This window comes from Heptranchias perlo, chromosome 21 (assembly GCF_035084215.1).
Source record: "Heptranchias perlo isolate sHepPer1 chromosome 21, sHepPer1.hap1, whole genome shotgun sequence".
NCBI classification, from domain to species: domain Eukaryota; kingdom Metazoa; phylum Chordata; class Chondrichthyes; order Hexanchiformes; family Hexanchidae; genus Heptranchias; species Heptranchias perlo.
The window spans coordinates 40,986,234-41,013,046 of record NC_090345.1 but is presented as its reverse complement, the minus strand read 5'-3'; the positions used below and the strand labels follow the sequence as shown (position 1 = coordinate 41,013,046).

At 42.6% G+C, this 26,813-nt stretch overlaps 1 protein-coding gene across 1 annotated transcript in view; it reads left to right on the top strand.

The window, feature by feature from the left end:
• Positions 1 to 26,813, top strand: part of pcdh15b (protocadherin-related 15b) — a 591,688-nt gene that overhangs the window by 547,708 nt on the left and 17,167 nt on the right. The window lies entirely within an intron of this gene.

The following is a 26,813-nucleotide window of genomic DNA, read 5'->3' as shown; positions in this document are numbered from 1 at the left end:
TCCCTTAATCAGGTCAGTTAATGACCTGAAATACCTAACTAAATATTGTCAAGTGGCATCCTGCTGGCTTTAATTGCCTGCGGGATTCCCACCAGCGGGGTCTGCGCGCGCACGCCGGCGCGTCAGCGGGGAACCCGGAAGTGGGCAGGATCGAGGCGGAATCCGGTCCCGCTCCGGGATTTCCCGATTTTCGGGGCCCCCCCCGCCGAGAACGCACCCGATAGCGGGTGGTAAAATCGAGCCCTTTGGGACATTCTGCTACATTACAACAACAACAACTTGCGCCTTTAACATAGTAAAATGTCCCAAGGCGCTTCACAGGAGCGTTATCAAACAAAATTTGACACCGAGCCACATAAGGAAGTATTAAGACAGGTGACCAAAAGCTTGGTCAAAGAGGTAGTTTTTAAGGAGTGTCTTAAAGGAGGAGAGAGAGGTAGAGAGGCGGAGAGGTTTAGGAAGGGAAGTCCAGAGCTTAGGGCCTAGGCAGCTGAAAGCCTGGCCGCCAATGGTGGAGTGATTAAAATCGGGGATGCTCAAGAGGCAAGAATTCTTCAGAAGCCATAAAGAAGAGTTCTTCATAAGCCTGTAGTGAGATCTTGCTTGTGTTATTAATTTCACATTTGACTCTGGAGCTGAATATTGAGATGGCTCTAATATGACTTTAAATATAAGAAAGAAGGAACTTCCATTTATATTGCGCTTTTGATGACCTCAGGACATCCTAACGTGCTTTATAACCAATTAAGTACTTTTGAAGTGTAGCCACTGTTGTAATGAAGGAAATTAAGTGAATCAATTCTCCTAAATTGCGTTACTCAGTTGTGGTCCAGGGTTGGTTTAAATTTACTTGTTCATACACCCGTGTCTCGTGTAACATGTGCCAGTGTTTTTGTTAGTCACTGTTGGGCTTTTGTAGCAGGAATACAGTTCAGATAGTATTTGTTAATTGATTGGCCCAGTTTCGTTTTGCTCTTGGTGAAAGTCTTAAATTCTCAGCTCATTCACAATACTCTTTAGTTTGATCCAAAGATTACATTTTATTTCTTAGCTTATCCACAAGCTTTTGAATATAAGAATTTTATAAAGCCACCTCTGCTTACTTCTGGAATGTCAGCCCTCTGTAATCACAACAACTCAGAGTAACTGGGCACAACTTAACTTGATCCCAGTACTAAATTCTGTTGGTTCTTAAGACTCACTAGCAGCCTCTTACTGTGAACTGTTAAATCCAGCTCAGTCAATCCTGCAAATTTAATCTTCTTCAGTCAACAACAGCTCAGACTATCTTTTGGTTGGCTTGTCCTCTGTTCCACCTTCACATGGGCTGCAGTACCAGTCAGTTAGAACTAATTGGTATGAGTGTCATCTGAATTTTTTTCAAAAATTATTCTTGTGATATGGGTGACACTGGCAAGGCCACATTTATTGCACATCCAAAGTTTTTCCTGAGAAGCTGGTGAAGCAAATGTTTGTACAACTGTGTGCTTGCTAGGCCATATTAGAGAACTTTAAGAGTCAACCATGTATTGTGGACTAGAGTCACTTGTAAGCCAGACCGATTAGGGGCTGCAGGTTCCCTTCCCCAAAGGACATTAGTGACAATCAATGGTTATTGTTCGGGTCCAGCCTGCAGATTACTGGATTTATTGAACTTAATTTCACATGGTGGAATTTGAACTCTCAGCCTCAGGATTTCTTTTGCAGCGGTATAATCACTACACTACCATATTATTAAATGATTCCCCCATTTATTTCCTTATTCTGACCACTTCCACTTCCTGGTAGCCAGATGTCCTGGAATCTCTTTTTCTGTACTTCTCTGCCTGGGAACTCGATGTTGTTCTTGGGTCTAGGTCACATGTTTCCCATTCTTTTGTTAAACACTGGGATCCAGATATATTTGTTTCCTAGTTGGTTCAACTAGAACTTTGTCCTCTGGGACTCAGATACCTGTCTGTGTGCCACCCTTCCTGCCTGTGTCCTATTGATCAGGGAAGGTAAATCTTCATTACGTCAAATGTGGGATTACAGGTCCAATATCCCACTTACATTAGAATTCAACAGATATATACTAAAAGAACATAAAAATCTAAAAAAGAGAAAGTGCCTTTCACTCCATCCAATTTAGTCCAGTTAATTCAGGTCCCGTTTCAAACCCCAATTGATCATCTTTTTCCTACTCCAAACCAATATCTATTTAGTATCTACTAAGTCGGGAGTTGATTCCAATTCCTCTTTGAATGCTGCTTCTGAGTCGATGAATATTGTACTTTGCAGCAACTTATTCCATAAGATTGCAACTTAGTTTGGGAAGTTATTCCTTGAGATCAGTTGAGCATGTGGGGTCTTCAGTTGGTAATCGTGACCTCTGGTTCTCCTGTCCTTATGAGATAAATTATCTATCAGATACATCTTATTAATTACACTGCTGCTAACAACCTGAGATCACTATCTACAAACAATAGAGCACATTTGGTACACCCTTGTTTTAGTCAACAACAACCGACTGCTAGCTGATGCGCACCAAAGTGCAAAAGTGACAGAGCTTTGCACACTGGTGCTTCAGAACACGTGCAGATACTTTTTGATGTTGGAAGATTGGATTGGAGCTTCAGTTCTCTCCAAATATTAAAAATTCCTAGACAACCCGACAACATGTCTACAGTACTCACGTACAGAGAGAGATGTCTCAAAGGACATTACAGGGCAGAGGAAAAACAGTGGATACTCAAAGAGTGAAAAGGAGGAGTATTTTAGGAGGTTGAAAAGCACAGTTGAAACTAAGGGTTAGGAGGAGGCTTTTGAAAGCAAGAGAGGTAGTCAGATGGAAGGGTTTTGGGGAGAGTTTCACGGTCAGTACATAGTGATTGAGAGAGCAGCCAATGATGGTGGAGGAGAGGGTTAGAAAATTGCATGTGGCACCTTGACCTGTGCCCAAATTGCCAATATACCTGAATCGATGCCCCAGAAGCACTAAATTATATAATAGCCCCATATTCTACAGTTCTACTTATACATCCCAACATTTAGCATCCCGGGCAGCTGCTTCCCTAACTATAACCATTTCAGTATTCATCTATCATATCTATCAATTTACTTTATTTTTTATATTTGTTCTTGGGATGTGGATGATTCTGGCAAAGATGCATTTATTGCTCATCCCTGGTTGCTCTGAGAAAGTGGTGGTGGGCCTTCCTTTTGAACCACTGCGATGGTGCTCCCATATTGGTGTTTGGTATGGAATTCCAGGATATTGGCTCAGTAATGATGAAGGAACAGTGGTATATGTCCAAGTCAGGATGGTGTGTGACTTGGAGGTGGTAGTGTTACCAGACATTGCTGCTTGGTGGTAGAGGTCATGGGGAGGAAGGTGCTGTTGAAGTAACCTTGGTGAGCTGCTGCCATGTATCCTGTAGATTGTACATACTGCAGCAACACTGTGCTGATTACAGAGAGGGTGGATATTGAGTCCAGTGACTGGGGCACCGATCAAGCAAACTGCTTTATCGTGAATAGTTTTGAGCTTCATGAGTGTGGAAGGGGCTGCATATATCCAGATGAGTGGTGAATATTCCATTACACTCCTGACTTGAGCCTTGTAGATGGTGGAGAGGTTCGACGGGTCAGGAGGTGAGCCGGTCATCGCAGAGTACCCAATCTCTCCCTTGTTCTTGTAGCCACGGTGTTGATACGTCTGGTTCAGCTTCTAATCAATGCTGACCTTTAAGATATTAGTGGTGGAGGACTCAGCAGTGGTGGTACCATTAAAGGTCAAGGGGAAATGGCTTGGCTTTCTTTTGTTCAAAATGGTCATTACTTGGCACTTATGTGGTGCAAATGTTATCTGCAAGACGAAGAGGAGACCTGCTGGAGGTCTTTAAAATTATGAAGGGTTTGATAGGTTGGATGTGGAGAGACTGTTTCCATTTGTGGGTGAGTCCAGATCAATGGGACATAAATATAAGATAACCGCTAACAGATCAAACAAAGAATTTAAGAGGAATTTATTTACAGAGAGTGGTGAGAATGCGGAGTGGTTGAAGCAGGAGGCATTGTTGCATTTAAGGGGAGGTTAGATGCATACACGAGGGAGAATAGAATAGAGGGATATGGGGGCAGGGTGGGAGGAACTTCGTATGGAGTACTAACACCCCCTCACCTTGAGCACAAAAAAGATATTGTGAACAAGAGTCCCTGGTATCCTCAAATAAGTACCGGTGCTATTGATTTCCTTTTGTTATCCACTTTACAACCTCCTGTTTTAGCCACAGTTCTACGGTAAGGCTCAATATCAAATGCCTTTTGAATGTAAACATTTGTAACATGTACCAAATCTGTTCTATCCCAAAACAGTTCCAGTAAATTTGTTAGGCACAATCTGTCTTTCGTAAGCCTCGATTGACCTGGAATTATTGCTTTTACTCTTGTTAGATATGCTTTAATTGCTTCCTCTGTGATGGACTCCAATGTATTCCCCCATATAGATAACATGCTAATAGGCCTGTAATTCCCAGGATCACGCTTCTGATTCTTTTCCCCTGAATTGAAATAGCATTAGCTGATTCCTAATCTTCCGATAATACCCAAACATTTAAGAAGTGTGAAAAGGTTCAACTACAGCTCTCCTTAATGCTGCCCTCATTTTCTGAAGTGTTTTGGAATGCATTCCATCTGGTCCTGTTGTCCTATGAATATTAAAGCATTTCTGAGTGACAATTTCATCACTAATCTCTATATTCCTTTATAATTTGGATCTTTCACCCCCTCCAATTACAGGAAAGTTGATGCAGCCATTTCCTTTTTGAAAATTGTTATTTTTAAGAAAAAGAGTTACATATTTCTTCTTCACTTTCTCACCTTTTACAATAGGGGGCTTTTACATCTTGTCTACTATGATTGGACCCAAAAAATCTCTTTGTATTTTCTCTAATGTCCATTGCAATTTTACCAGTTTTCACTTTTTATAGTTGTTTTTTTAGTTTAATATTATCCATATAATATAAACATTTTGCATCTGGCATGTGTCTGATGTAAAGCAAGCAAATTGGCTCAATTTTCGCATTCAATAAAAAGCAGCCAATATTTTGAATGAATTTGTTGTTTTAAATTAATTTATGAATTTGTTAAAACTAACACAGAAGGGAAAATGTGAGCCACAGTATATTTAACTCTTGCTCTCAAAAAATCACACGCCTTATTTTTTGTCATAGAAACAAAGAAGTTGAGGTCCTCTGAGCAGCCATGTTGGTTTCCACCCTTCCCACCATCTATCCCTAAAAATAAAATTCATAAATTAACTAGTCGATGCTCCCCACTGTCAGTTGGAAAGTAGAGTCTGTGACTCTCTTGTATCTCATGTCCTGATGGATCTGTCTGCGCTACAATGCAAACATGACACTATTCACCCACAATGCTCCCATGTTGCCCTGCAATCATGAAAAAGCCGTCATTCCCCTAATCAGGAACTTTGCAAAAAGATGGAAATAATGAAAGGCATTATGTAGAATAAACAACGTATGAGAAATGGAAATCACGACTTACCAAACCTGAGTGAGTAAAATATCTAAATAATAATTTATTAATCGAGTAAAAATAGAAATGAAAATTAACGTTAGACAGTAAAATATGGAAATGATCAGTTATGTAATGTAACTAAGTACATGCTAAAATTAAGATCTTAAAAATTAATTGGAAGCGAGTATGGTTTGATAGGTGTGTACATTAATATGAATATATATTTATGAATTTAAAATGTAAAAAGCATATAAAGATGATTTAATCAATAAATATTTCCTAATGGCAAAAGACTAGGGAGGGGCCATACGGGGAGAAAGGAGACCCCTGGAGGCTTGACCTGGATGTGTTGAGGCAGCAATGAGAGCACCAGGCCCGATCTGGAATTCTTAAAAAAGTGTCAAAAAGAACAAAATGTTCACACACAAGGTGTACAGTAAGTTGAAAAATAAACTGAAAAGAGGACAGACACCAAAAGGGAGGACTGAGGATTCTCCAGGTCTGATATCAGGGCTTGTGTATGACAGGAGTCGGGAGTGGCGGAATGAGTTTGGAGGGGCTGTTAGAAACATTTTAATCAGATTATAGTATATAAAAACTAAAAAATAAAAATTCTTATTTAGAAAAACATTTAAACTGCCGGAACGTACTCTGATTGCAGGGAGTTGTCACCTTGGGCTAAGATGGTTCTGAAGCTGGAATATTTGGATTAGCTGTGGGTAACTAATTGGAGCCTTTGATACCCCAGCTAGTGGTAGAAGTGAAGCTGCTGGTGTGACTAGGGACCTGTAACTCACTTAATAATGGACAATCCTATTGAAATGCCACCTAGCGGGATGACAGGGAATGATGAGGAGTGTGTGATGTATGTAGCAATTTTAGTATATTATAGATAATCATAAAAATTTAAGAATTTTCAAAAAAATTACAGAACTCTACCCTAGAACATTGGAAGTCTCTCAATTTTTCCAACAGCTTTTGCCCAAATAGGCCTCCCCTCTTTCAGCAGCTTCAGGTTTGTGTTTTTCTCTTTGAGCAATTACATGGGCCATTGGGTTCTGCTATTTTTCAGGCCTTTGTAAATGTGACTTTTGAGGTCTCGACAACAACTTGCACTTATCTGGTGTCATTAATATTTCCTATCTACATGCTGCCCCTCGGCGACATCATCCAAAAACACATCAGGTTCCACATGTTTGCTGACGCCACCCAGCTCTACCTCACCACCACCTCTCTCGACCCCTCCACTGCCTCTGATTTGTCATGCTTCTTGTCCGATATCCAGTACTGGATGAGCAAAAATGTCCTCCAACTAAATATTGGGAAAACCGAAGCCATTGTCATCGGTCCTCACCACAAACTCCGTTCACCGACTCCATCCCTCTCCCTGGCCACTGTCTGAGGCTGAACCAGACCATTCGCAACCTTGGCGTCATATTTGACCCTGAGTTCAGCTTCTGACCCCATATCCGTTCCATTACCAAGACCGTTACTTCCACCTCCGTCACATTGCCCGTCTCCGCCCCTGCCTCAGCTCATCTGCTGTTGAAACTCTCATCCGTGCCTTTGTTACCTCTAGACTTGACTATTCCAATGCACTCCTGGCCGGCCTCCCATCTTCCACCCTCCATAAACTTGAGCTCATCCAAAACCCTGCTGCCCGTAACCTAACTCGCACCAAGTCCCATTCACCCATCACCCCTATGCTCGCTGACCGACATTGGCTCCCGGTCTGGCAATGCCTCGATTTAAAAAATTTTCATCCTTGTTTTCAAATCCCTCCATGGCCTCACCCTTCCCTATCTCTGTAACCTCCTCCAGCCCTACAGCCCCCTGAGATTTTGGCGCTCCTCCAATTCTGGCACAGGATGATGGGTGAACGGGACTTGGTGCGAGTTAGGATACAGGCAGCAGAGTTTTGGATGAGCTCAAGTTTATGGAGGATGGAAGATGGGAGGCCGGCCAGGAGAGCATTGGAATAGTCAAGCTGTAGAAAATGTGTGCTGACCTCAGTGTCTCTGTGGGGGCTTCCAGCTCACAGTTACTTAATTCTTTCCAGATGCAGCTGTTGATATTTATTAATCTAATTCTTCCAAAGCTCAGCTGCTCATAATTATTAAATTATTTTCCAGCTGAGCAACTGAATGTCTGCCTTATTTATACAAAAAACCCTAATGCACAATCATCATAATTCAGACATCTTCAAACGCCACTCTCCAAACATCACTCTTAAAGGGTCAAATGTATCTTAATATCAGAAAGATAGCCAACCATTTCATGTTAGTTTCTTCTGTCCTGGAAGCCGGCTTTACAAGCACCTGTCATGCTTCAAATTTCCCTCACAAAGGACAATGGGGCCGATTTTCAGATGGCCGAGCGGGTGCATTGGCGGTGGGGGGCTTCCTAAAATGGCGGAATCCCGGAGCGGGTTTGGAGCCCGGCTCCAACCCACTGACTTCCGGGTTCCCCAGTGACGTGCTCGGGTGCGCGCGCAGCTCCCAATGCGGGACCCCCACCGGCAATTAAAGCCGGCGGGATGCTACTTCACATAGTTATTCAGATACTTGAGGCACTTGACAGACCTCATTGAGTGGAGATTTTGGCAGGGGTGCAATTTTGAAGGATCCTCAGCGTGTTTCCCATGCTGTGGAAAACACTCCCTGTTGGAGCAGACGTGTTTCAGCCAGCAGCCAGTGGGAGATGCAAAGGATTATTTGACAGGTGAGGGGAAAACCTCATTTATTGCGGCAGGGCACTCTGTCACTTCAGACAAAGTTTTGGCTGCAACACCTTTGTCGTTCCACTCAAAATTATTAATTTATACTCTAAACTCTGCTGTGCAAACACATTTACCTACTTCGCGGACCCCCTCAAACTCTCACCGTCAGCATGGGGGGGGGGGGCCGCCATAGCTGTATTCATCACTTCATCCAAGGACGAGCAACATCACCAGCCTCATCAGGCACGCTGTCCACCTCCGCCACGTGGAGCTCCACAACACAGTGCTGCGCCACAGGCACCTGCACAAAATAGTCGTGCAACGACACATACACCCACTGTAGGGTGACCCAATGGGTGGCATCAAGTGTGGGTGTTCATGGTGAACCTCATGAAAGGGACTTACTACATAAGCCAGTCAAGAATGGCCAAGACATGGCAGTAGTGGTGACAATAATAATATTTAATGTGCCATTAACAAAAATCAAATATAAATAAAAAACACGACAAACCGTCAAACACCCTTGTGCATCCCCTTTGTGCTCACAAAACCTTTGCCTTACGCTTCCAACTACTCCTACATGGTGCTTCCCCTGTGGCTGCAGCAGAGGTAGTGGCAGGTTGCTCTTGTTCGTGCCCTGACCAATTAGATGCTTAGGGCCTATGCCCTCTGGGTTTCGGTGCCCGTGAGGGCCCCTCCAAAGACTGCTCCACCCGCACCTGTGCAGGGGCAGACTCGGCCACCTGGAGAGGAGGGAGCATTGCGGGTTCTGGTTGAGAGGGGTGCAACGGATGAGAAGTGGGAGCGCTGAGTGGCGTCCCCACTTCCATGTCCCCTTTCGCCATCATCCCTCTCCTGGGCCAGGCCCACATCACTCCTACCACCCTGCTGGACCACAGTTTGGAGGACATATGTGAAGCCTTGCAAAGCCAATGCCAGAGTATCTGCCTGCCTGTTTAAGGCGGCAGAAAGTTGCTCACCCTGAGTCCGAAGGACCGTTGTCAGGGCCTCAATAGAATGCGCTGCTGCCCCTCGATCATTCTCCTTTTTACGGATGGCCCCCAGGGTTCAGTATCTGTGTCCAGCTGAGCAGAGCCTGGAGAAGATTGCTCCCACCGACGCGGACTCTCCACAACTGCCACCAGTGCCTGCTCGTGCTCACGTGTGTGGTGCTCACCATGTGCGACCCCAACTAATTGAGTACGGGGACCCACTGAGGTATGTGTATCTGCGCTGGTGGATGGCTCGCTCAGACGGTGCCCCCTCAGAGGCCGGCTGGTCCTCTGAGGAATCGCCCTCCGCCGTTACGGTGGGCGCTGAAGGCTCTGTAAAAGAACAGAAAGCAATATTAAGCATGATGACAGAGGTTGAGGTGCTGAAGATGGCAAGGCATGTTAACATCGTTTGCTTTTGTGAGTGCTGAATTGTTAGAGTTCTGTCACCAGAAGTTTGTCGGGTGGCAGTCTCAGCATCCCCGACGGGCAGGCACTCGAGGGTGCGGCTTAGTTCCAGAGCCTCCTGCTCCGCATCGGTGAGGACGACCAGATGTTGCAGCCCCCCTCCAAACTTCGCCCCCACCCGTGCATTCTGGGCTCTCTTCTCCTATAAGGGGAAAAAGTAGAGAGGCGTGAGTGAGGGATGGTGATGTGGCCAAGCGCTGAATGCATTGGTTTGGGTGAGGCTGACCGTGAAAGATGCATCAGAGGGTGAGTATGAGACAGAGCCATGACATTGTATGAGGATTGGGTTGAGTGGTAGTGGTGGGATGAGTACTGGGGAGGTGAGTAAGTGCAGGTAAGTTGAGGATGAGGTTTGAGTGGGTGTGAGGAGTGATGTGATAGAATAGTGTTGGCAGTGCAGAATGAGTTGTGGGGTGGGGGCGGTGATGTGGAAGACGGAATGTAGGAGAATGAGTAAGTGTACTCACTTTAGCTGACCTAGTTAGGTCATTGAAGCGCTTCCTGCACTGGATCCGTGCGCGGGAGACGTTGTTGCTGCTGGTGACCTCCTCTGACACCTCAAGCTAGGCCTTCTTGGTGGCAGAGACAGGCCACTTCCTCCCGTCCACCGGGTAGAAAATATCCCTCCTCCTCCTCACCCCATCCAGTAGCACCTGGATTGAGGCATCGGTAAATCTGGTAGCAGCATTTCCCCTGGTCTGCTCCATTCTGTAATTTTGGTTCTTTGCTGCAGAAGCAGCATTGGAGGACTGCCCCTTTAACTAGGGCTCCTCCAGCTGACAGCCTGTGATGCGGGTGCACAGTCCGTCCGTTGCGCAGGTTGGCGACGGGAAACCCGGAAGCCATGGTATGTTGCTTCAATTTAACCGCGATCACGTGGGGAACAGACGGATTTTACTGGGCAGGTTCCCCACGTGCCCAGTCGCCCCCGCACTGCCTTCCCACCTCCTTGGTTAATATCGGGGCCAATGAGTCTCTAATTGACCTCAGGATTTTTCAGTTTACAGCAATTAGAGAGTTTGGCCTTAAAAAACACAGCATGATAAAAAACACTGCTGTCCCTCGGTAACACAATTCAACTTTGGTCGGAGAGCAAACATGGATGGGCAATAAATGCAATCCTTACCCGGTCTGGCCTATATGTGACTCCAGACCCACAGCAATGTGGTTGATTCTTAATTGCCCTCTGAAATGGCCTCACCACCACCTTCTCGAGGGCAATTAGGGATGGGCAATAAATGCTGGCCTCGCCAGCGACGCCCACATCCCATGAACGAATAAAAAAAAGGACAATTGCGGATCGGCCCCACGTCCATTGTGGAAAGGAAAATTGGGCGGGTGTATATTGGGTGGCTGATCCACCATTGCCTTTTTTGAGCCCCCCACCAAATTTGAATTTTACCCCCATTGTGTGTTAAATGGTATAAAACTCCTGTTGTTATCAAATGGGATATCATTGGACTTACTCTGAATAATGGCACAAGAGATCCGCTTTCGTTTAATACTTTTGATCTCTCCATTGCGCCTCACTCAGTGTTCTGCTCACTCCCAGCCCCCAGCCGAGGCCTCCGCCTGTATCCTCTCTGTAGTCTCCACCACCCTTCAATGCACCCTTCCCTCCCATTTCATTACTCAATTTCTTTATCCCAAATCTTGACCCAAAGCCTCAATTTCTCTCTCACTTGTAACCATTACGACAGCTGCCAAATACTCCAATACCAGTCAGGTATATCCACCTCAATGGCTACAGGAAAACCATCCGAATACAGATCCAGAACACAACCTCAACCCTGGCATCACGCTCTTTCACAGATCTGACCGCCATCCACCACACACCAAAGATAATAGCCCAATGACGATAAACCTGTGACCAGCAGATTCACTAGTACATTCAGATATTTCCCAATTACTTAACTTTTTCTTAAGAAGGAATTGTATTTTATTCCAAAAACATGCTCTATTTAACCAATGGGTCAAGACTTCAATATAGACCAGCTACATCTGAATAATACATGTTTACATTTGCAGTTTCTTTAATCCATCCTTAAACACATTCAAATTTTGTCCAGTGTTTTCTCTTTGCTATTGTTTCTAATTTATTCTCCCCTTATCATCCCACATAGCTTTAAACGATTTCTAATAAATCAGCTTTCCTGTGATCTGATATATTAATTTCACTATCTTGTACTCTAGCTCGTATCACGATATCAAAACTAATGACATAATCATTACTCCTCAAATCTATCCTACCTCTAATTTTTCCACCATCTCAGGCACATGGCCAAATACCCAGATCAGATTTGGGCACTCATCTCAACCCTGTTGAGCAATGAAGCAGTCCTGCACTTTTCTTCAGCATGCTGAGGTTAAGATGACACACTCAAGGGCACTATTACTGAAAGGTTTGCTCATCAGCTAGTAGCCCCTTCCTGTTCTGATATGTAGAAATGTATCAGATATTGACCTGATTGCATCCACAATGCAGCAAGTCAATCATCACTGCCCTGGCTTTTGATTGGCTAAAAAAAAGATCAAAGCCTCATTTTTAGCCAATAAAAGCGTTTTTTCTTTTAAAGTTTCACCCACCATTCATTTAGAAATGATTGCTCAGTGGAAGAAAAATGAATTAAGTGCTGTCGTAAAGTGATTTTCTTTCAAGATGTAATAAGATGTAGCAAAAATAGATTAGCTAAAAAAAAGTAAAATTATAGTGTGTGAAAAATAGGAGAAAGAATGAGGGGAAAGGGATAATAGGGTGATCAGAATTAAATTGGTTAAAAGTTTGAATTTTTACATTTTCAGTTAAAGCTTTTTAACAGCCTATTTTAGTTGTATATAGGGTCACTATTACAGTAATAAAAAACATCTGAGTGCATTTATTTCGGTATGTCAGTTGAAAATATACCAAAAGCACTCAGCTCAGGGAGAGTTCTTTCCTCTGAGCAGCTGACAGGCTAAAGGCTTACTCCATGAACTAAACTTTTGAAAGATCACTTCTTCCACTCCTAATTTATTTTGGGTAATTAAAATCTCCCAAAATGTCATTTTTCTGATGCAGTTTAAATATTATCCCGGAATATCCTGGAACTTTTCAGTGTTAGAGCAGGAAATTCATGTCTAACTGATATATGCCAGTTTTACGCTGGAACATCACTGTGTAAAATTCATTGATCGTTTGCGCCACATCCGAGATAAATCCCCGGAAACTCTCTGCTGTCCATTTTCATAGCTCCACTCCTCCTTCCCCCCATGCAAAAGACCAGCTCGTGTGAGTTCACTGCATTTATGTCAGTAATACCCTGGCGAGATTTACACCCAAAACTTTAAGCACAGTGCTGCCCGAAGTCGCCTGATATCAGCTTAACTGAGATTTATGGAATTTGATAGCGATTTTGTTCACGGATTTTATTGAATTTTTCTTACTGAGACCATTAAAACACATAACCAGAGTGCTGTCTGTCTCAGTGGATCTGAAATTTTTCAGACCCCCCCCCCGCATTTAGAAGACTAAGCAGCTGGACTGGTTTTCCCATGTTCTGCATAATAAAGGAAGAGGAAGAGGAGTAGTAGAGACAAAGTGCTCTGAGAGTGAGGTGCCATGGTAGAAGACAGCAACTCACTCGCTATTACTCCTATAGATGCTGCAGCAATTGCGCTTGTTTAACTACAGACTTTGCATTCCGGCTTTGGCAAATGGACTTGCAGGAAATTTGGGTGTAAGTTCTTGTTGAAAAGATCGGCGTAGAAACTGATGTAAATTTTGGCGTAAATCGGATTGCCTTTGTCTGCAAAATATGTAGTTAAAGCATTTATAAGAGTTCTGCAGAACAGCAAAATGTAAAAAAAGGAACTTAAAGAGGGACTCTGGCAATATAAACTTTCACTCTAGCTTAGGGAGGGACAAGCCATCTAACTGCATGACACAACCCCACCCCCGCCCCCCCCCCATGATGCCAGTTGGCAGGACAATTTAGAATTTATAATAGGGGTTGCATTTAAAGTGCCTCAGTTGTAATATTTCATGGTTAAAATAAAAGATGAAAGAAAGCACCAGAGTCAGACTGTCTGCATCAGCCGTCACGCCACCAACTGCATAAGTCTTAGCACAAATACCCGGCAATGCTCAAGGATAACTCCTCCTGCAACATCTGGGTCAGCACAGCACATCAGCACATGTTGGACCAATGTGCCATATGCTGCAAGGACTTTTGTCGTCAACCTCCAACATGGGGTTCCAGCAAGATCACAACCACCCTTAACTTCTCTGCCTCCACTTTTTTACAGACTAACATCGCAAGTAATTGTCTTATCAGCCATTGAGCCCGCCACAAATGTATTAAATAGGTGACTGATGCATCGGTCAGTGTGGCCAGTACTTTCATCGCCTTTCCCACAGAGTGGTAACAGTAACATAACATGGTTGGTCAATTTAACCGTACTGTTGCACTTCTCAAAATATAGGGATCATTGAAGGCATTCTTGTGACCACCCAGACAGCACCTTGCTGCTCCTCCTGTTGCCATCACCACATGATCTTCCTAAGCGAAAACTCTGCCTCACCTAATGCTACCTCTTGAAGCTCACTAACTGCATCCTCTGAGATGTATGTAGCTGTGGTGGTTCTTAGAAATGTTGGTGAGAGGGAAGCAGAGTGTGGTGAATTGCCGTCTTTCCTGGACTACTGGCAGTGTGAGCAATCTCAGTGTGAGCAATCTGTAAGTCCTTGTGTGTGCCATCATATACGTCTGTTCCAGGCCAAGAGACAGAGAAGGGACAGAGGATTTGGGTGCTGCAGTGCTTCAACATTTGCCCATAGATTCTTTTTCCTGTCTCCACACTTATTTTGTCACCCACTTTTTGCTGCCGTGTTCAGACTAAGAGAGAGTACAAGAAAGTCTAAGACTGGTTTTCAATGCATGTGTGTAAACGCACGAAGCGTGGTAAACAAGGTCGGTGAGCTGCAGGCGCAAATAGCCACATGGGAATATGATGTTGTGGCGATAACGGAGACCTGGCCCAAAAAAGGGCAGGATTGGGTACAAAATATTCCTGGATACAAGGTGTTCAGAAAAGATAGGGAAGGAAAGAAAGGAGGGGGTGTGGCAGTATTGATTAAGGAGAATATTGCAGTACTGGAGAGAGAGGATGTCCTGGAGGGGTCAAGGACAGAATCTATTTGGTTAGGGTTAAGGAACAATAGAGGTGCCATTACACTGTGTATTCTACAGGCCACCAACTAGTAGGAAGGATATAGAGGAGCAAATTTGCAGGGAAATTACAGAGAGGTGCAAAAACTATAGTTGTGAAAAATGGGGATTTCAACTATCCTAATATAGACTGGGATAAACATAATAATATAAGGGGCACAGAGGAGGAGGAATTTTTGAAATGTGTTAAGGATAACTTTCTTAACCAGTAAGTTTCCAACCCAACGAGGAAGGAGGCATTGCTGGACTTGGTTCTAGGGAATGAGGTGGGCCAAGTGGAGCAAGTTTCAGTGGGAGAGCATTTAGGGAGCAGTGATCATAGTATCATAAGGGTTAGAATAGCTATGGAAAAGGACACGGACCACTCTAAAGTAAAAATACTCAATTGGAGGAGGGCCAATTTCAATGGGATGAGAACAGATCTAGCCCGGGTAAATTGGAATCGAAGATTGGCAGGCAAAACAGTAATTGAACAGTGGGCGGCCTTTAAGGAGGAGATGGTTTGGGTACAGCCTAGGCACATCCCCACGAGGCAGAAAGGTAGGGCAAATAAAGCCAGAGCTACCTGGATGACAAAAGAGATAAGACAGTAAGATGAAATGGAAAAAAGGGGTGTATGACAGGAGTCAGGTTGATAACACAAGTGAGAACCAGGCAGAATGTAGAAAGTTCAGAGGGGAAGCGAAAAAGGAAATAAGAGGGGCAAAGAGAAAGTATGAGAATGGATGGGCGGCCAACATGAAAGGGAATCCAAACGTCTTCTACAGGCATGTAAACAATAAACGGGTAGTAAGAGAGGTTGGGCCGATTAGGGACTATTAAGGAGATCTACTCATGGAGGCAGAGGGGATGGCTGAGATACTAAATGAGTACTTTGCATCTGTCTTTACCAAGGAAGAAGATGCTGCCACAGTGTCAGTAAAGGAAGATATAGTTGAGATATTGGATGGGCTAAAAATCGATAAAGAAGAGATACTTGAAAGGCTAGCTGTACTTAAAGTAGATAAGTCACCCGGTCTGGATGAGATGCATCCTAGGTTGCTGAGGAAAGTAGAGGTGGAAATTGCGGAGGTACTGGCCATAATCTTCCAAACATCCATATATACGGGGGTGGTGCCAGAGGACTGGAGAATTGCAAATGTTACACCCTTGTTCAAAAAAGGATGTTAGAATAAACCCAGCAACTATAGGCCAGTCAGTTTAACCTCGGTGGTGGGAAACTTTTAGAAACGATAATCCGGGACAGAATTAACAGTCACTTGGACGAGGGTGGATTAATTAGGGAAAGTCAGAACGGATTTGTTAAAGGCAAATCGTGTTTAACTAACCTGATTGAGTTTTTTGATGAGGTAACAGAGAGGGTTGATGTGGTGTATATGGAGTTTCAAAAGGTGTTTGATAAAGTGCCGGACGGTAGGCTTATCATCAAGATTGCGGCCCATGGAATAAAGGGGGCAGTAGCAACATGAATACAGAATTGGCTAAGGGATAGGAAACAGAGAGTCGTGGTGAACGGTTGTTTTTCGGACTGGAGGAAGGTGTACAGTGGTGTTCCCTGGGGGTCGGTGCTGGGACCACTACTTTTCTTGATATATATTAATGACTTGGACTTGGACTTGGGTGTGCAGGGCACAATTTCCAAATTTGCAGATGACACAAAACTTGGAAGGGCAATAAACAGTGAGGAGGATAGTGATAGACTTCAAGAGGATATGGACAGGCTGGTGGCATGGGCAGACACGTGGCAGATGAAATTTAACGCAGAAAAATGCGAAGTGATACATTTTGGTAGGAACAATGAGGAGAGGCAATATAAACTAGAGGGTACAACTCTAAAAGGGATACAGGAACAGAGAGATCTGGGGGTATATGTGCGCAAATCATTGAAGGTGGCAGGGCAGGTTGAGAAAGTGGTTAAAAAAGCATACAGGATCCTGGGCTTTATAAATAGAGGCATAGAGTACAAAAGTATGGAAGTCATGATGAACCTTTATAAAACTCTGGTTCAGCCACAACTGGAATATTGTGTCCAGTTCTGGGCACCGCACTTCAGGAAAGATGTGAAGGCCTTAGAAAGGGTGCAGAAGAGATTTACTAGAATGATTCCAGGGATAAGGGACTTTAGTTATGTGGATAGACTGGAGAAGTTCGGGTTGTTCTCCTTGGAACAGAGAAGGTTGCGAGGAGATTTGATAGAGGTATTCAAAATCATGAAGGGTCTAGACAGAGTAGATAGAGAGAAACTGTTCCCATTGATGGAAGGGTCGAGAACCAGAGGACACAGATTTAAGGTGATTGGCAAAAGAACCAAAGGTGACATGAGAAAAAACTTTTTTACACTGCGGGTGGTTAGGATCTGGAATGCACTGCCCGAGAGGGTGGTGGAGGCAGATTCAATCATGGCCTTCAAAAGGGAACTGGATAGGTACTTGAAAGGAAAACATTTACAGGGCTACGGGGAAAGGGCGGGGGAGTGGGACTAGCTGGATTGCTCTTGCATAGAGCAGGCACGGACTCGATGGGCCGATTGGCCTCCTTCCGTGCTGTAACCTTTCTCTGATTCTACAATTCTCAGTCTTTGTAAAAGATAGAAAATAATGTTAAAACATTTTCAGTTTATGTAAAGACTGCAACTGCTTTTTGCTCCCATATCAACAACTTCATATGTTCAAATGGTTCCATCCCATTCAATTTTAGCTGCAGCTCTTTAAGCACTGCTGAAGTGCAATTCTCTTCCCCCCCCCACCACCCTCCCAACAACCACCATCACCTTTGCCAAGCTCCCAGTGCCATTTCCAACATGGGAAGCTCACCGTGCATAAAGAAATAAGGCCGACCCTGGAAAATCCCAGATGGTAGGTCTGATGGGAAGGCAGCGAGCGTTAACCTCTCCGTGCCCCGGGTCCGCCACTTCACCATCCCAGCCAGAAAAGTTCAATTCTACCAGTCCTTCCACTTCATCTTAGTGACTATAGCAATGTCCAGTTACTCAGTTCTTCCTTTATGCACTCAAACTGACTCACATGTTCCAGATCATCCAAAATTAAATCCTATCTTTTAGTAACTTTCGGGCCATTTGTCAGTGGCAATGTTATTCTTCTTTGTATTTATCTTATCCAAAATTTTAAACGCCGTTTAAAATAGGTGACAGCAGGCCAATTCTACCATCTCGCATGATGCACAAAATCCATTACCTTTATTCCTTATCATCACAAGCCTCTTTAGTTTGTCCATATTGTAATGATCCATATCAAATACTTGTTTATTGATTTTTTTTTAAACTTCATATTAATATCTCAGATCCTTTATCACATGTACTTACTCAAAAGGCCAAAAGAAGCAGATAAAATCCAAGGCCTGAAGGCTGGGCACATCTTGGGCATTACTCAAGTGGAAGCATCTTCTCTACATCTACCCTATCGAATCCTGCATTATTTTAAAGACCTCTCTTAGGTCACCCCTCAGCCTTCTCTTTTCTAGAGAAAAGAGCCCGTCTCAGTTCTGGTATCATCCTTGTAAATCTTTATGCGCCTGCTCCAGTGCCTATATATCCTTATGGAATCACAATGAATGACACAATATAACATCCTTGGCTTAATAAGTATCATCATTGTAAACTGAGACTATCCCTTCTGGCTCCTTATCAAGGCCTATTTTAGCAGTTGCACAACAACCATTGCTGATTTCACTTTATCCTCACTCATAAATTAAAACGTACCTTGAAGGGCATCAGAGTCTGGGTCAGTTTTCTTCCCTTCACGAAAAGTGAGGCACTTAACTTATACTGTATCACAGACAAGATAACTCATCTTCCAGCAGCCCCTTCCTAGTTTGACACATTGAAACATATCAGAGGTTGAACTGATCATATCCACGCCATGATTGTTTAAATCTTTAGAGTTCTGGCACTTGATTGGCTGAATAAACAACCTTTGAAGTCAGTTACCAAACGATCAAATGTCAGTTTTTGCAGTGTACGTCCCACATCCAAAATGGGACAGCACAGAAAAAACTTAAGTAAAGTCCTTTTAACTTATAGAATAGTGAGGGCATTCTAGTTTGAAATTGGGTAAAAGTAAATTGAGTAAAAATAATAAAAGTAGAAGAAAGAACAGGATAGGAGAGATTGAGCAGATGCAAAAATAATAGTAAATAAAAAAGTGCTATTTTAGTTGTATAGAGACATAAAACGGTAGTAAAGATACTCCTGGTTTCTGAATAGCTTTATTAGTGTAATATTATGGCTTGCTTTAGCATCACAATATGTAAGCTGAAAATCTTACCTATGGACACTGGAATTTTCCTGGTAGCCTAAGGGTTATTTTTTATAAATTGCCTTGCGATAACTAGTGAAATAAGTGGCTGAAAGATACTAAGCTATCAATTTGAGCACATAAGAGCAGCATGAAGCAAGTATTGCCACGTATTTCTACGCCGCAGTGTTTGTCATTGTATGTTTGTCACGAAGGACATGTTACATGCCAGTGTTTTATAACCATTTCATTTCTGGTTTCTGCTGTAGAAAATTATTTTCAGTAAGTAAGTGTCTTTGTTTTATTGTGAATTCCCACTTCTCCCAAACTATGCGACTGATGATGTACTGTATGAAGACAATGAATGAGTACTTGGGGTTCAGTGGAGTGGGACAAGTATTTAGCTTCAATGCTGGCTTCACATTTTCTAAAATTTGGGTATTCATGAAGCTTAATTGAAAGTTCCATTAAAAGTATATATTTGATCCAGCGCATGCCACACAAATACATGTGTGGTTTTTATGGTTGGAAAATAACAAGCTTGCCTCCCTGGTTGATACCTCAGTTGGGAAAGAATTTTAATGATAGTAAAGTTAAGCAGTCTTTTTATCAACATAGATCAGCTCTTCATTATAATCTAATTATTGAATCCAAATCACCATTATTGAGAATGTGTGGGCAGGACTTTTGATTACATTGGATGTGTGACAGGACTTGGTGTAATATTATACTGAACAGGCTGGGTGAGGTCTGTGACTGTGAAACTATGCATCTGATTGCCAAATTCCAGCCCGATGCACATACACTGTGCTGTCTCCTGTCAACAGTGGGAACTTGCCCCAATCATAGAATCATAGAAGTTTACAACATGGAAACAGGCCCTTCGGCCCAACATGTCCATGTCGCCCAGTTTATACCACTAAGCTAGTCCCAATTGCCTGCACTTGGCCCATATCCCTCTATACCCATCTTACCCATGTAACTGTCCAAATGCTTTTTAAAAAACAAAATTGTACCCGCCTCTACTACTGCCTCTGGCAGCTCGTTCCAGACACTCACCACCCTTTGAGTGAAAAAATTGCCCCTCTGGACCCTTTTGTATCTCTCCCCTCTCACCTTAAATCTATGCCCCCTCGTTATAGACTCCCCTACCTTTGGGAAAAGATTTTGACTATCTACCTTATCTATGCCCCTCATTATTTTATAGACTTCTACAAGATCACCCCTAAACCTCCTACTCTCCAGGGAAAAAAGTCTCAGTCTATCCAACCTCTCCCTATAAGCCAAACCATCAAGTCCCGGTAGCATCCTAGTAAATCTTTTCTGCACTCTTTCTAGTTTAATAATATCCTTTCTATAATAGGGTGACCAGAACTGTACACAGTATTCCAAGTGTGGCCTTACTAATGTCTTGTACAACTTCAACAAGACATCCCAACTCCTGTATTCAATGTTCTAACCAATGAAACCAAGCATGCTGAATGCCTTCTTCACCACCCTATCCACCTGTGACTCCACTTTCAAGGAGCTATGAACCTGTACTCCTAGATCTCTTTGTTCTATAACTCTCCCCAAGGCCCTACCATTAACGGAGTAGCTCCTGGCCCGATTCGATCTACCAAAATGCATCACCTCACATTTATCTAAATTAAACTCCAAATTAATATCCAAAACTTACTTTGTCAATTTACTTAAATTACTTTTTAATCAAGTCTGAAAGTCAATTCCGAGTCTGCCACTGTTCTTGTGTGTAGTGTGCCATTCTTTTACATCAAATTTAGACACACACATAATCTTAAAATGGTTACTTCCTTTCCAACTAGCCTGCCCCAAAATATTAAGAAATTAAACGAATGCCATCTAGAATTAACTGCCTGCCTGTTTGCTCGCCTTCTAAAACAGTTAAGTGGAATATTGGTGTCACCTTCCACCCAAGTTTGCCTGTTGATTAAATCATGTCAGTTGTTTTCCTGTGTGCATTCCCAGTGGTTACATGAATGAGGTTAGTTAAAAGGAAGCTGAACTGGCGATGATCATTTTTTTCAGTGATGAATAAAAGGGCTAAAATTAAATGAGGTCCATTACCAATGAATTGTTTGTAAGAGTGTTTGCCACCCTCTGAATATTTAATCATTTTTGGGGCACAGACAGGTTAAGGGGAATTTCTGAACTTGTTTCAGGTACAACTTGTGTCTATGAGTGGAGGTCAGATCACTGGCGTTATCGTAGGTATATTTACACCAAGATGAGAACAGTCCACACCATTACTCTTGTGCGGGAGACTTGTACAACTCACTCGTCACTTTGCTTCCCTCATCTTACTCACTTGTGAATTAAGCATTACAATCAACATTGCAATATTTCCCCAATACTCTGCTAAAACACAAAATATTCTCATATTTCTACACCTGTTACTTGATACTGTCATTCCCTAGATTAAACATTGAACACTACTATTACACACACCTAAATCATCTACTCATCTTTCTGACATCAGTAAAACTATTCCATTAAGGTAACCAGAACATTGCAAATATAATTACAAATATACCTCCATCTATTGCTCACCGGGTGGTACTGAACCATACAAATCAGGAAGATCCCAGGTTCAATCCTTGATATGTGTTGAGTTAGCTAATCTCAAATGGGTGACAGTAGAGGTGCTGCAATTGGCCTCAACACCTGTAGGATAAGTAAGGGGGAAAAATTCAGCCAGAGTCCTCTTCTATTTAATGTTGATACCATTCTCAAAATGCATACCACCAAACTCATCTCTCTCGTGAATTATTCTTAATCCCACTTCACCACTCATTCTCCAAGCATCAGCTTGGCTCAGTTGGTAGCACTATTGCCTCTGAGTCAGAAGGATGTGGGTTCAAGCCCCATCCAGGATTTGATCCTAAAATCTAGGATGGCACTTCAGTGCAGTCAGAGGTGCTGTCTTTCAGATGAGATGTTAAACTGAAGGTCTGTCTGACTGCTCAGGTGGACGTAAAAGGTCCCTGGTGCTATTCAAAGAGGAACGGGCAGTTTTCCGGGTATCCTTACCGATTTTATTCTCTCCACCAACACCACCACGATACAAAATAACTAGTTATTTATTTAATTTGCTGTTTGTGGGATTTTGCAATGTGCAAATTGTCTACATAATAACAGTGACTACAATTCATTTGCTGTCAAGCACTTTGGAACATCATGAGGATGCGATAAAGTGCTATATAAATGCAAGTTCTTGCTTTCTTTCCTTAGAAACTGCTAGGGTTCACCCTCTCCATAAGGAAGAGCACCCCTCTTACACTTTTAACTACTTCCATTTTGGCCCTTATTGTGACACCCATCACCAGGTCTCCCAGAGGAAATATCCCAATTCTCTTACTCTCAACTCCAGGCAATGTTCTACCCCAGCTTGCTCCTCATGGGGTTAACTTCTTTAAGCTCCTCCTCATTCCTTTTATTTCCTCTAATATTCCTTCCCTTCCACCCCCCCTCCCCCAATGCCCAGCCCTACTGTTAGATCACCATTAACTGCCGGCTCTGTATCGCTCTGTAGACTGTTTTCTCCCTCAGGAACAAGACCCTCACCATCCATGACCTCACCGTGGATAAATCTATTGGTTGGTGCTGAAAGATACCTGGGTGTTGGGCAGTTACACCTTCTCACTCACCAAAGCGACTGCACCTGGCTACAAATTCCATCACTTTCTCCGACCAAACTGCCGCAGCAGTGGTAATGCTCTTGTGATCAAGTTCTACTTTAGTCTCCCCTCCTATTCTTTTAGAACTTTCTCCTCCTTCAAGCACATCATCCCTGTCCATCCATCCTATTAAAATCCTCACATTTACCGCCAAGTCTCATATCAACTTCTTCATCGCCAACTCCTCCTTAGCCTCTGCACCTACAAACTCCTTATTCTTGGTAATTTCAGCCTACGCTTAAACTCCCTTAGTTTCCTCTCCTCCAACTTCTCTACCCACCTATCCTCACTAAATCTTACCCTTGACATAAACTCTCCTACCCATACCCAAGGCTTTCCCCCTTCACCCTTCCATTTCTCATGGCTTTTCTACTCCCAAAGTTCTGATCTCTGACAAGGCTCTCTTACCACTTCTTCATCTCCCTTACCACCCACTATCTTCTCCTAACTCCTGGGAAAAAAGCTCTCTCCTGGTTTCCTCACCTTCAAACCCTCAAATTACTCTCGACTGGCCCTCCATCCATCATGATATCTCTGCTGCTCCCTATCTCCCAACACATTCAATTTTCCTCCTCTTCAAATCCATTCAATGCCTTGCCCCACCCTATCTCTGCAATCTCCTCCAACCTTATAATCTTTCCCATACTCTTTGCTTCATGAACTCTGGCATGTTGTGCCATCAACCCATCATTGATAACAGAGCCTTCAGGCTCCTTCCTCCCTAAATCCCCTCCAATTCTCCCTCCATTTTTAAAAACCTTCTCAAAATCCATCTTTTGAACAAGCTCTCCCACCATGATTTAGTGACTACTCTTTTTCCCTTTTAATCTGTTTAATGTACATATTTATTTTCTCCTTCATCTGTGAATCCTCTTGGGATGCTTTCTATGTTAAAGGCACTATTGTTATAGGGGTAGCGTCTAAATTTATTCAAGCTGCTGTTCACTCTCAAATTATCTATCACCTTGAAAGTTCTGACCTAATCCATTATTGCCAATGTGGTTCCCAGCATGGCTGTTCTTTTCTTCTCAGCATCAAATACATCATCTATATCCTCTTCCTCATCCCTACTGAGTTGAAATCTAGACTTTATCCACTGTCTTCAATTCAAATCTATTCTTTCCCAGCCCTCAAAACAATGGAACTCCAAGCTCCCCCTCAGCCCCACTCTTTCCTCCCTCCAGCTTTTTAAAACCCAATTTTAGTATCACTAAATCACTACTTCCCAATTTACCTTGTCTTCTCTTTTACACTTTTCAACTTGGGTGGTACCTGCCTTATCAGCTTTGGTCAGCATGTTCAGAAGAGGGGAGGAAAAGGATAGAAAATTTGGAGGAAAGGAAACCAAACTCCGGATATCTTTATAGTTTCTTCAATTCACTTGTTTCATGAAAATTTATCTGGTATAAACTGCCCACTCCTGTCTGTCTGTCAAAGTGGGATAATGATCCAGTTCTCAGTTTCAGCAACTGCAGCAGAACTCCTGATCTCCAGTCATCAATAATCTTTAGCAAAGGGCTGAATGTTACACATTATACATAAAGGCACTGATTGTATATTGAATTCTAACGATAAGTCACTTGAACTGTACTTTTTAGCTAGCGCAAAGGGTTTGTTTGACTCTTAGCAGCGAAGGGTTAAAATCTGACTGACTGGTTAATCTTCAGAGTGTAACCATTAAAACGTCCTTAACGTTTTGTGCATTGGTTAGCATAATAAAATTGTCTGCTTTAGCCTTGCAAACAAATTAAGTGCATCTTTGTTTTCAGATGCCAGATGCAAGATAATATTAAGTAGCCTTTTTGTAAACCTCAAATTATCCCCCTTGATAAATCTACATATTAATTCCTCATTACGTTCACGTCAGAGGACAATTGAAGTAATTTGCTTTTGATCATCATATGCTTGCACTGAATTCTAATTTTTTGCCTTTGCAGATTGTGACTTTATTCATGACAATAAATCATCAGTCATGCCTTTATATTCCTCTCCAGTGTACCCAAATGTTTTTCCCGAATTACTTTGCATGATTCTGTTTTTTTTGTTGCTTTTGCTTTCCCTTTTAAATGTAAATCACAGTAGCTAATTACAGAATGCAACTTAAATTGTTATGATTTATAATTTCCCGAGATGTTGTATTGCTTTTTGTTAGTAGATAGCATTACACCCAACAGCATTCACTGTTCACAAGCTTGCAGTACTAAGATATTCAGTGCTATGTGAGATTGTTCTCAGAAAGCATGTTAGATTATTGCACTTCTAAATCAGGACTCTTCACTTTCCACAGAAATCTAATGCCTCTGTAAGGATAGTCTAAACAGCACCTCATTTATGTTTACTTGCCATGGTTATTCATTTGAAAATACTTTCAGCACTTTAATATTTTACTGGATAGAAAGCTGCATTGTACAACATTGCAGTGTTCCCTATAAGACAAGTGCAACGCAGAATGTACAAATGGATCTGGTATATATAACCCAGGACGAACTAAAAAGCAGCTTATACTCAGTGGTACATATTTCAGAGATTAACAATGGCAAAATTAAAGCCCATGGGATGAAAGGGGCAGTGGCAGTGTGGATACAAAATTGGCTAGGGGACAGAAAGCAGAGAGTAGTGGCGAACAATTGTTTTTTCAACTAGAGGGTAGTATACAGTGGTGTTCCCCAGGAGTCAGTATTAGGAAGACTGCCCTTTTTGATATTTTAATGACCTGGACTTGGGTACACAGGGTATAATTTCAAAGTTCGCAGATGACACAAAACTCGAAAATGTAGTAAACAATGTGGAGGATAGTAACAAACTTCAGGAGGTGACTTCACCAGTCACATAGACAGACTGGTGAAATGGGCAGACACATGGCAGATGAAATTTAACGCAGAGAAGTATGAAGTGATGCATTTTGGTCGGAAGAATGAAGAGAGGCAATATAAACTAAATGGTACAATTTTAAAGAGGGTGCAGGAACAGAGAGACATACACAAATCTTTGAAGGTGGCAGGACAAGTTGAGAAGGCTGTTAAAAAAGCATATGGGATCCTGGGCTTTATTAATACAGGCATAGAGTACAAAAGCAAGGAAGTTATGCTAAACCTTTAAAAAAACACTGGTTCGGCCTCAGTGGGAGTATTGTGTTCAATTCCGGGCACCAGACTTTAGCAAGGATGTCAAGGCCTTAGAGAGAGTGCAGAAGAAATTTACTAGAATGGTGCCTGGGATGTGGGACTTCAGTTATGTGGAGAGACTGGAGAAGATGGAGTTGATCTCCTTAGAACAGAGAAGGTTATGGGGAGATTTTATAGAGGTGTTCAAACTCTTGAACGATTTTGACGGTTTCCTGTGCCAGAAGGGTCGGTAACTAGAGGACACAGATTTAAGGTGATTGGCAAAAGAGCCAGAGGCGACACGAGGAAACATTTTTTTACACAGCGAGTTTAATGATCTGGAATGCACTGCGTAAAAGGGTGGTGGAAGCAGATTCCATAGTAACTTTCAATAGGTAATTGGATCAATACTAGAAGGGAAAAAATTTACAGGGCTCAGGGGAAAGAGCAGGGGAATGGGATTAAATGGATAGCTCTTTCAAAGAGCCGGCAGAGGCACGATGGGCCGAATGGCCTCCTCCTGAGCTGTACCTACTGTGATAATCTAAAAATACATTAGGATTTTGTCAAGATTCCCTTAAATTAGGTTTTCCGATTAAATTGTTTAAATAGTATTTAACTTTACAGTTAGAAAATAATTCCACATTTTAATCATGTTGAATGTATTATGGTTACCAGGCATATTAGTTGTGTAGCTTCAGGATAGTAGAGATTTATGTCAAATGGATGCTAATATAATGTACCACACTGTTCTCTCAGCTAGAATGAAGGCACAAATGATTACTGTTACAAAGTGAAACCTTCATTTTTATATTAGTGATGTTAAATGTTAACTAATAGCTTTTATGGTATTGTTTA